This window comes from Limulus polyphemus, unplaced genomic scaffold (assembly GCF_000517525.1).
Source record: "Limulus polyphemus unplaced genomic scaffold, Limulus_polyphemus-2.1.2 Scaffold1894, whole genome shotgun sequence".
NCBI classification, from domain to species: Eukaryota; Metazoa; Arthropoda; class Merostomata; order Xiphosura; family Limulidae; genus Limulus; species Limulus polyphemus.
In genome coordinates this window covers 7896-15675 of record NW_013667504.1, presented here as the reverse complement: position 1 = coordinate 15675, position 7780 = coordinate 7896, and the positions used below count along the sequence as shown (strand labels likewise).

Here is a 7780-nt window from a genome sequence, read left to right as displayed (position 1 = left end):
AAAGTAGCGTCAGTATACATCCACATTGTGATATAAAGTAGCGTCAGTATACATCCACATTGTGATATAAAGTAGCGTCAGTAGACATCCACATTGTGATATAAAGTAGCGTCAGTATACATCCACATTGTGATATAAAGTAGCGTCAGTATACATCCACATTGTGATATAAAGTAGCGTCAGTATACATCCACATTGTGATATAAAGTAGCGTCAGTATACATCCACATTGTGATATAAAGTAGCGTCAGTATACATCCACAGATCTCAGGGAATGATATTGAAGAAACAATCCCTGTTTTTTGTTTTGGAACTGCTAGCTCCGGGTTTTTATTAGCTGAATGTCTTAGCAAAGAACCGGATTCTCTTTTTTCCGTCTAGCTTCTTTTGTTACAAATTTGACCTAGATCTGCATGAAGGTGTAATAAGGGACAGTAATAGCAGGACACACAAAAAGAAGCAAAAAACATTGCGTCGAAAAAAAAACAACAAAAAAAACAGGATGATATGACGTACAATTTACGTAACAATAGAATTATAAAAAGAAGTTCTAAGTGCACAATTATGTAGTTTTTATATAACCTCTGTTGCACAAGCAACGAAGGAGAATCGTTTAGGAAATCTTTTCTCTGACCACAAGACTAAAATAATTAAAGTTTAGACTAAATTAACATAAAATGATTGAGACTTGCACTTTTGGCCGTGAGGGCGTAACATGGGATCAAATTTGGTGAGACTTGTGGTCAATGTATGAAACTTGGCGTGTCTGCAAATATTCTTTGATTGGTGAGCAAACTAGCAATTAAATCAGTGTTAGAAATATTGTTTCGCGGGAATATTCAAACATTTAATATGTCTATTTGTACATGCACGTCAGTCAAATACGTGTTACTCTATATGTTTATATTTTGGTAGGTCATAAAATAAAATCAGATATAATTTTAAAACTTAGTTGTTGTTGTTTTTTGTTTCTCGCCAACAAAAGACAAGACTGATACCCGAACGCTTTTATTAACATAATACCGATCGTTATATTTTGCACAACGTTGTTCTTAAGCCTAGTCTCAAAATCAGTGAACATCATAGGGTTCTTTACCATGTTAGCTAACGGAATAAGTGTACACGCAACATAAACAGAATAGGATCCAGCTAAATACCTTCCAAGTACGAAAACAGAAACTATGAGCCATACGATAACACCAAAGAAGGAGACGGAACGGATAATTAGATCTTAGAGGCTATTTATAGAGAAAGAGGCGAAAAAGTCAAACTTCGAAGATATTCGAGAGTGAACGATAAATAAACCAGGCAAGAAAGTTGTAGCAACTATCGTTTTGTCGAATTTAGTCTATTTGTTTTGCCAAATAACGTAAAAGAAATCAGAATTTGCCCAGGCACGTGCCCTAGAATGCTGGATTTTATTTCAACAGTTAATCGCTATTAATAGATAACTTTGCTCACTAGCCAAGTTACGTTTACTTTACTGTACACTTTTGTCGCCAGTTTATTTGAAGCATACTTTTTCTTCATTTTTTGCCCATAAGAACTTAAAAACAATATACAGGGTAAACCGAAATTTGAAAGTATATTTTTTCCAAATTTGTGTGACTTAAACAATTCGTTCAATAAACGTTTTAAATTATTTTAATAAGCTTTCCATACTTTATTTACACAGCACCCAGTCAAAAAAAAAAAAAAAGACGTAGGGAATTTCGACATATGTGAATATTCAATCTAATCTTTTTTAAAAATTCATAAACGTATATAGCGTGTACTAACAAAGTGTTAACACAGACAAGATAATTTGAAAATAAAGTAGCGTGAAAGGTAGAAAATGGTAAAAGATGTAAGTGAAATAGAATCTGTAAATTGTAAATTTTTTACCTTTTTTAGAAATCGGATCTTCATTCTAAAGAATATGGTACGCAAACATATTTTATTTTTAGTGCTTTTAATCACCATGAAAAATCAAAGTAATTGGACATAATGAAACTCATTTTACAGTCACTTATTAACCCTGAAAGGAGAACTCGAAGATATGTATTATTCTACATGCTCAGTTAAACGCTATGATTTGTATTAACTGTAAAATTTCAGCAACAACCCTACAGACTTATTTTTGTTTTTTAATGAAAAGTTACACAGTAGGCTATTCATGCTCTGTCCATCGCAGGTAATCGAAACTCCAATTTTAGCGTTGAAAGTCCTAAAACTCACCATTGACCAACCGGGGGCCATATGATATAATAAATCACAGTTTAATTTATGCATTTGAAAACTAAGGTTTACTGTTACACACAAACTAAGTTCCTTTTACTCGAACTGTGAAGCTGATGATTCTTAGTTACGGTCTACGTCCTGTTGCTTCAAACATTCGCTCCGCATTTAAGGGCTGTTGGCAATAAAGAATGACTTTTCAAATCTCACTATTTGGCTGTGGATGCTATTGATTTAACTACCTTCTAGTTTATCAGTTTAAAATTAGAGGCGGCTATGCGCAGGTCACTTTTGTTTAGCTTTACCGTACATTCTAAACAGACGAACAAAGACTAAGGCAACTCTACACTACTTCCTGTCGTTAGGTATTTTAGTAGTAGAGTTACTGAGAATGGTCTATTTTCATCACAAGGTTTAGCTGACTGCAAGCTTTGTAAAAAAGAGTAAAGTATCTTCTGCCTAAAGACTGGCATGCATGTTTTCAGCCAGGCCGCCAACATTTCAGTCGGTTTAATAGTTCAGTTGCAGCACGCAGAAAAAAATCCAGAATACCTGTTTTGAAGTGCTCTGGTTGGGATTAAATGACACCTTTTGTTATAATTCAGGGGCGGACACAGGGTAGGGGGTCCAAGGGGTCAGGAAACCTTTTCCAATGGAAAAAAAAAGGAAATAGAAGAAAGCAGTAAAACATTACATAGAAATAAAGAGAAGAACAGAGGTGGAAGTGGTAAAAATAACATATTTAGTTGTTTTCTGGGATCGATCATTCTTGCATTTCGTATTGAATTGGGGTCTGGACCGTTTGTAAAATGAAGAGAGCCGTAAAGAATTCTTTCTTCTAAAATGTGATGATGGATTTAATATAACTTAAAAAATTACCCCTCCTCTCTAGCCCATCAGTAAACAGTGCTTGATTTCGGGGGTCACTTCAAGATCCTTATTCTCACAGTCAGCTCCATAAATGAAGAAAATCTCCTCTATTACTAATTTGTCAATGAGAGTGACCGGTAAAAATTAATGAAAAGTGTCAAAAACTGGACATGGAGAAATTTCAAATTCCCAAAAGTCTTAAGCTTCTTAGAGGGTACAAGACCCACCCACCCCTTGACTCTCTGGTATCTATTCATTTGGATCCCTCTCTTTTGAAAATCCTGGAAGAGCCCCTGATTATATCTATATATTTGTTATTCTTCAGTAGTTTTAACTTACACGTCGAGCATATCAGAGCACTCAATGGGCGATTGCTAGATGAATCTGTTGTTTTTTTTAATAAACATAAAATATTAAATTACGTAATAAAACTGAAAGCAGCAAAAATTTCCAACAAGAAAAAATATTTTTAGAAAAGTTTCTCTTTAAATAGAAATCACCTAATTTAATTGGTTAAGTAAATATTTTTTTATTTTGGGGACATAATGTCGGAACATTGCGTTTTGCTTTTGAATGGTGTTATACTTAAAGCTATATTTTCTTGTATCAGAATTATTAACGTATTTTATGTGCCAAATAATAATCACTGTAAGCAATCGTGCCTTACCTAACTTGAGCACTTATAAATTGAGTTAAACTTTTATACATGCACCAGTTATTAGTCACATAAATATGATAATGATAAAAATACTTTGAAAGAACGAGTTGTAAGTTTTCTAAACAATATTCTACGTTTTACATTACAATGCTACACGCAAATAACTTAATATTCAACGTTTTACATCACAACGCTACACGCAAATAACTTAATTCAATTATACTGCCCTTTGGTAGGTCAGAGGGAAGCTTGCTGACTTATAACCTTAGATTTCGGGGTTCAATTCTCCGCGGAGAAGATAGTACAGATGGCACATTTTGTAGCTTTGTAATAAGAAAACAAATACATCGACTATACTACTTGTAACTAAAAAAAAAGTCTATGATTACCGACTGTATCCCGAGATTCAAGAAGAATATACTGTGGAACTTTACTGTTTATCACATACAATCATATATGTGTGTATGTGTACGATAAATTAATCTTGCAAAATTATTACCTAATGATGAAAGAAGATTTGTTCTGAGGGAATTTTGTTACTAACTCGAGTAAAATATTCGTGGTGAGGTACAATCTTGCAAAAAAATGAACAACTGTGAAGGAAACATAGCTTAAACTCAAAAACATTTTAACACTCGAAGTATAAATATTCAGTTTTATATTTAGTTAACGTTTAAAAGTTTTCAAAAAATTTACAAAAGCATTCAACACTTCTTTAAAAAGTTAAATTTTCATAAAGTAAGAAATAAAAAAAGGTTAATTTCTGTAAAATGAAACTACTCACTTTCTATTTCTACAGGCTTGAGATCTGCCTGAAGGAGAAAAAGATATGTGCATGAATATTTTATAACTAAAATAGGGGCATGTTTTTTTTATCAAGTATAAGAACATCTCTATTTAAAATTTACTCAAAACTTGCAATCTCTAAAGTTAGATTTAAAGATTGGCATTTTAGGAAAACAAATTCACACACTACATATAGTAAACTATATAAGAGTGCTGTATAATTATCAATATATAAAACTAAGTGTAACGTAAGTATAGCGAACTTACCATTGTAGCTTTCGTAGAGCGTTTACTTCGTTTGTCGCTGGACTCACAGAATAATTTAAAAGTGAGCTGTGTTGTACTTTTATTTACTCATTCTAGATGTCGTTGCTGTGTATGTCTTGATTTTATTTATTCAAAAAAATATATATATATATTTATAAATTTTTATTTGAAGCCATTTTACAATAATAATAGGAATAAAAGTTATAAATTTTTAGCTTATTTTCAAAAGTTTATAAAATTAGTAAAAATAGGTTTTAAAGACTTACCAACGAGATTATTTACTGTTACTGTTTCATTTCATGGCGATTGGTGGGTTAATAGTTTCAGGAAGCGTAAGCCTAATTACATTACATGAACGACGGCTTTCGGTTTGTTGTTATTATTTAAAATATATTTCGATATACTTAAAGTGATTATATTTTCTTCCGTTTCATATTTGATTCTAATATAAGTGGGCTAAAATAATTTGAATATTTACAGTAGACGCATAAATTTATATCGAAGTGTATAATATTGGTTGATCGAGTTTGAAGTTGGGAGTGGAGATCATTTCTAAACGTATTTAAAACAAGTAAATGTAATCACAAGGCCCAAGTTCGCTTTATTTATAGTTACTGTGACATTATATTTGGATTTTGAAAGCGTAAATAATAATATTAAAGAAACAAGAGAACAAGATATGTCAAATTTTGAGATTTTGAAAAGGTTTTAACTTTTAATTTTATATCCTCAGTGTTCTATGGCGAAATCTTGGAATTTAGAATAAGTTCAATGACTGAATGAGGAATAGGACGCAATAATAAATAATTTATTATCTTAACAAGATTTAAGTTTTTGCCTCAATGTTAAGTATCTTAATAGTCATAAGTTTAGAGTTTTATAAGACTTCTGCCTTAACTAAAGACATTGTAAAGAATAATAAAAGTAAACTAAAAGCAGGTTGAAAATGACTAAGTAAAATGTGTAAGATATATTAGTGGTAGTAACATACTGTGTCGTCTGCACAGTAATTCAGTACTCAGTGATAATAACTTTGCTGTAACTTGTAGTTGTTTATTTAGTAATGTGATTTTTCATTAGTACCAGTTGTACACAGTTATAATAGCATTGCACAGGCTTATAAATGTATCATATGTAACTTAACTTTAAAAGTTTAATAAGTTAATTTAGGTTAAGTTATTCATTTATTAATAATAATGTGGATAAGACAAAAAACAAGATATAACAACAAACATACATTATTTCAACATTTTACTATTGTCCAAGACATTAGCAATAACATGTAAATATTATAAAGCCAAAATAATTAATTACTAACCTTTAAATGATAATTTAATTTCAAAACTTAGTACTTTTTAATTTGGATAATTGGACAAAATAAAAAAGACAAAATTCACATTTCACTAATTAATTCTAGCATTAATAGTAAGGATATGAAACTGGTGATTCTATATGTTCCCCAATCATGACTGCCCAAGTCACACTGAATTAAAAACTTTTTATACGTCAAATGAAGTAGTATTTACTGGGTTTTTATTCAAATTATTTACATAAAGAATTCTATCATGCTATGTCATTTGGGAAAATGTTCATTTATAAACATTATTTATGAACTAATAATAACAAGTGTTTGATCTTCAAAATATGTTTATCAAGAAAAATATAACATTTTAGTGTATTACTGGGATTTTCCAGTAATGTCTTGTAGTTTTGGAATAATGTAGGAGACTTTTATATGTGTTGTAACTCTTAATGATTCACAGATTGATATAAATTTAGAAAAACAAATTAATTATACAGTTAAGATTCTGCTACTGGCCAAAATTTTGAAAGTTGAATTCATTTCTTTGGTGTATTACAAAATAAGGTGCATTATTATGAACTTGTGATCAAAGTATGCTACCTATATCAGTAATTAATATAAATAGTTCAATATACCACTCTTGAAGCATGCAGTATCATAAATTTACTGATGATTTTAAGGTTTTGGATGTTGCACATTTTGAGGAGGATGCTGCTTCTTTACAAAAGTATTTGAATTATTTGGTGAGTTGAGCAAATAAATGGCAGGTTGGTTTTGATTATAATAAATTCAAAGTAATGCATGTGGGATTTACAATTTGAATTATAAGTATAATTTTGATAGGAGTAGTCTTAGCGATGTTATTGAAAAAAAAGGCTGTTGATGTAATGGTTCATCAGTCTCTTCAGCCATCTGAGCAGTGTGTTTTTGATCTAGCGGTAGGACAAAAAAAAGGATTTTAGGTTGTATCTACAGAACCACTGGTTACATGTTTGGTTACTGGCCAGTATTCTGAAGGACCCATAATCACAGATTTCTTTTTTTTTGCAATATAAGTCAAAATTGAATGAATAAACAAGTTTGTAGGTCCATAATAGATGAAAATGTTAAAGGGTACATCTTGGTAGGGATTTGGGGGAACAGCTTCTCTTGTTGGCTTGCTCTCATTTTAAATACAAACAACAGAAATATTTCAGTTGACATTGTAGTGTACAGCTCATTGCATTGGCTCAGTGTCAAGATAATTTTACTGACTGGAAGCTTTCAACATGTTTAATGAGTAGGGGATAGAACATTTGTTGTCACAGCACTAAAGATTAGGAATCTTGAATGTCTATTCTCTTAGAAGAGCTAGATTTCCAAATCATATCATGATCCTTAAATATGCAGGCTCTGCAGCTAACACTACATGTATACAATAAAATAATATTAAGAAAATGATGATAAACATTATCCATTCATATGAAATTGCAACCATTTAGGTCGTATTCTGGGGTGTTTATGTCATTATATATATTTATATATATACCAGACATGGTTCTATGGTCTGCCAGTGTTAATTATTTATATATATAGCAGACATGGTTCTGTGGTCTACCAGTGCTAATTATTTATATATATATACCAGACATGGTCCTGTGGTCTGCCAGTGCTAATTATTTATATATATATACCAGACA

The 7780-nt window shown here is 31.2% G+C and overlaps 1 long non-coding RNA gene across 1 annotated transcript in view; it reads left to right on the top strand.

Moving 5' to 3' along the window:
- Nucleotides 1-5098: 5098 nt before the first annotated feature.
- The window catches only part of LOC106465283, a 9934-nt gene continuing 7252 nt past the window's right edge, over nt 5099-7780 (top strand). The window contains exon 1 of the long non-coding RNA XR_001291197.2: nt 5099-5166. This is a non-coding gene — a long non-coding RNA (uncharacterized LOC106465283). The remainder of the gene's footprint in view (nt 5167-7780) is intronic.